The sequence below is a fragment of the Mus musculus genome, chromosome 19, assembly GCF_000001635.26.
Source record: "Mus musculus strain C57BL/6J chromosome 19, GRCm38.p6 C57BL/6J".
NCBI lineage: Eukaryota > Metazoa > Chordata > Mammalia > Rodentia > Muridae > Mus > Mus musculus.
In genome coordinates, this window is record NC_000085.6 from 12,843,036 (window position 1) to 12,847,248 (window position 4,213).

The 4,213-nt window shown below is 35.3% G+C and overlaps 1 pseudogene; it reads left to right on the forward strand.

Moving 5' to 3' along the window:
• Gm5244 (predicted pseudogene 5244) lies at nt 3,769–4,213 on the forward strand (annotated as a pseudogene).

Consider the following 4,213-nt stretch of genomic DNA (forward strand, 5'->3'; position numbering starts at 1 on the left):
CATCTCTGTTTCATCTTTTGAGAACTCTCTGTTTAGTTCCAGACCCTATTGATGTTCAGCTTTTAAAGTTCTTTTTTATATTTTGATATTCAGCCTCAATAAATGTGTTATTGGTAAAGATTCTTTCCCATTCTGTAGGCTGCTTTTTTGCCTGAATGTCACTATGTACCTTGTAGCTTTGGGCATCCAGGAGCTCTTCAGTTTCAGGAATTTTCGTTTGTTACTTGTTCTTCTTTCCTGTGTTATCCATGTCCTGTCCTTCCTGTGCCAATGTGTTCAAGCTTATTTCCCACTTTCTCTTCTATCAGATAAAGGGTCTCTGGTCTTATGTTTAGGTCCTTAATCCATTTGGAGTTGAGTTTTGTGCCACGTGATATATAAGAATCTTTTCCACACATCTACATGCAGCCACTCAGTTTGGCCAGCATCATTTGTTGAACATACCATCTCTTCAGTGTTCATTTCTGGCTTTGTCAAAAATGAGGTTTCCACAGTATACAGATTTATTCAGGGTCTTCAGTTGGGTCACACCAATCATTCATCTGCTTTTATGCCAGTACTGTGCTTCTTTTCTTACTGTAGCTTTGAGGTCCCACTTGAAGCCTAGTGCTTCCAGCATATATATATATATATATATATATATATATATATATATATATATATATATATATATACATTTTTATATTTATAATGTATATATATATATACACACATTTTTATTATTTGGGATGTTAAAAAGTTATCGTATGTGTGTGTGTGTGTGTGTGTGTGTGTGTGTGTGTGTGTGTGTATGTGTGTGTGCTTCCTTATGAAGCTGTTTTGTTTCCAGTTTCTGTGAAGAATTGTGTTGAATGTCATGGGGTTTGAATTAAATCTATAGATTGCATTTGACTGGATGGCCATTTCCACAAAAATCTCTCATCTTCTGATATGCTTTTCAATTTCTTTCTTCAATGCTTTACAGGTTTATTATACAAGTCTTTCACTGTCTTGGTTAGAGTTATCCCAAAATGTCCTTTTTTTGAGGTTATTTTGATGGGCACTGTTTTCCTGATTTCTTTCTCAGTCTGTCATTTGTATATAGGAAGGCTACTAATTTTGTATGTGTTAATTTTGTATACTGATAGATTGCGAAAAGTGTTCATCAGTTGTAGAGGTTTCTTGGACTTTTGATTTTTTTATGTATACAGTCATATCATCTTCATCTAAAATTACTTTGACTTATCTTTTAAGATTTTCATCACTCTGATCTCTTTCATTTGTCTTTTTGCCCAAGGTAAGATTCCAAATACTATATTAAATAAGTATGGAAAGAGTGGCCAAACTAGTCTTATTCCTAACTTTAGTGGAATTACTTTGAGTTTCTCTTCATTTAAGTTGATGTTGGCTATGGGCCTGCTATAAACTGCCTTTATGTTTAGGCGTGTCCTTTGTATTCCTAATCTCTCCATGACATTTATTATGAAGGGCTGTTGGATTTTGTCAAAGGCCTGTGACTAGTGAGATAATCATATGGCTATTGTCCTTTAGGCTGTTCATGAGGTTGATTGCATTTATTGATGTACATTTGTTGAACCATCTCTGCATCTGTGGGATGCACAGTGTGTAGTCTTTTTTTTTTTAATGTGTTTTTAGATTTGGTTTGAAAGTGTTTACTGAGGAGTTTCACATATATAAGAAATATTATTCTATAGTTTTCATTTTTGTTGAGTTTTTGTGTGATTTAGTATCAGGGGAATAGTGACTTCATAAAAAGTGATAGAAAATGTTTCCTCAAAATGTTTTGCAGACTAATTTGAGAAGTATAGCTATTAATTCCTCTTTGAAGGTCCAGTATGAATCCTTGATGAATTCAACTGGCCCTGGGCTATTTTGCTTGGCAGATTTTAATTACTTTTTCTATTTCACTTGGGGCTATGAGTCTGTTCAAATTGCTTATTTGATCTTAATTTAACTTTGGTAGGTCCTATACATCAAGAAATTTATCCATTTCTTTTACGTTTTCTAGTTTGCTGAAGTATAGGTTTTTAACGTATGTCCTTATGAATCTGTGGATTTCCTCAGTATGTCCTGTAATATTTCCCTTTTTATTTCTAATTGTTTTAACTTAGATTTCTCTCTCCATTTTTTAGTAAACTTGGGTAAGTGTTTGTCAGTATTAATGATTTTCTCAAGGAATAAACTCTTTGTTCCATTGATACAAATTGCATTTTGTTTGTTTTTCTATCTCATCGATTTCAGCCCAGAAATTGAGTATTTTTCCATCTACTTTTTTGGAGTTATTTCTTCTGATTCTAGAGATTTTAGGCATATATTTTAGTCACTAATAGGAGATATTTCCTAATTTCTTATATAGCCTCTTACTTCTATTGCCTTGCCTCTTAGAACTACTCTCAGTGTATTCTATAGGTTTGGTATGCTGCATTTTTATTTTCATTCAGTTCTAAAAAATCATTTTAGTTTCCTTCTTTATTTCTGCTATGATCCATTATTTTCCAGTCAGTAGTAAACTGTTCACTGACAATGAGTTTGTAAGCTTTCTGTTGTTTTTGTTCTTGATATCCAGCTAAATCCAAGGTAGTGAGATAGGAGACAGGATGCTATTTCAATTTTCTTATATCTGCTGAGGCTTGCTTTGTGCAAGTATGTGTTCTGTTTTGGAGAAAGTTTCATGAGATGCTGAGAAAAGGTATATTCTCTTGTGATTGGTTAAAATGTTATGTTTATATGTGGCAAATCCATTTGATATGACATTTAACTTCAGCATTCCTTTTAGATTTTGTCTGCATGACCTATTTCCCTCTCTGTCAGGGTCATTATGAGATTGTAGCTGTAGTAGTGCTCCTTTTATGAACTTGAGTGCCCTTGTATTTGGTATATAAATGTTTAGTATTGTAACACACTGTTGTTGGTGGATTATTCCTTTGATGGCTAGAAAGTATTCTTTCTTATATCTTCTAATTAGTTTTGGTTTAAAATCTGTTTTGTCAGATATTAAAATGACTATATTTGCTTGCTTCTTGGGCTCCTTTGCTTTGAATATCTTTTTAAAAAATCCTTCTTCCTGGAGGTGATATTTATTCTTCACGCTGAAATATATTTCTTGGGTGCAGCAAAAAGATGGGTCCTGTTTTGTAATCCAATCTGTTTTATAACCCAATTTGTAATCCAATCTGTGTTTTTGTACTGTGGAATGGAGACTACAATTAGTGTTTGTTGATTCCTGATGCTTTGTTGTTATGGTGTAATTTCCTTCTCTTGATTTTCTTCTTTTGATTTACTACTTGGGATTACTTACTGCTTCTGTCTTCTTGAATGTGTTTAGCCTCTCCAGACCAAAGTTTTTCCTCTTGTACCCTTTGTAGCAATTGATTGGTAGACAGATTTGGCTTAGATTTTGCTTTACTGTAGATTGCTTCTTTCTGTCTATTGTGATTGATAGTTTTTCTGGGTATAGTAGTATGGACTGTACATATAGTCTTTCAGAGTTTATAGGGCATTCACTTGGGCTTACTGGCTTTCAGAATCTATACTATATATATATATAGTAACAAAACTTATACACACACAATATACATAACATATAATATACATGGTATATATACAATAACAGTGAAAAAGAGGATATGACTTAGAAAGCAAGCAAGCTTTTTAGAGGGGGACAGGGAGAGAGAAATTTGATTACACTATAATCTCAAAAATAGAAACAGAAATATTACAGTTTAAAAACAAGATGTAGGCTTTCCTCAGCTGCCACCAAGGTGCTCAGTCCTTCCTAGGAAGCTAAGGCTACGTTGGGGTGAAGCCCTCACTTCAACCAGTGCCACAACATGGCTTCCGCCTCTGAGCTTGCCTGCATCTACTCTGCTCTCATCCTGCACGAGGACGACGAGGTGATGGTCACCGAGGATAAGATCAATGCCCTCATTAAAGCAGCCCTCATCAAACCTTTCTGGCCTAGCTTGTTTGCAAAGGCTCTGGCCAATGTCAACATTGGTAGCCTCATCTGCAGCGTAGGGGCTGGTGGGCCCGCTCCAGCAGCTGGAGCTGCGCCTGCTGGTAGTCCAGCTCCATCTACTGCTGCCGCCCCAGCTGAGGAGAAGAAAGTGGAAACAAAGAAGGAAGAGTCTGAGGAATTCGAAGATGACATGGGCTTTGGTCTTTTTGACTAAACTGCTTTTGTTAACTTGTCCAATAAAGAGCTGAACCTGTA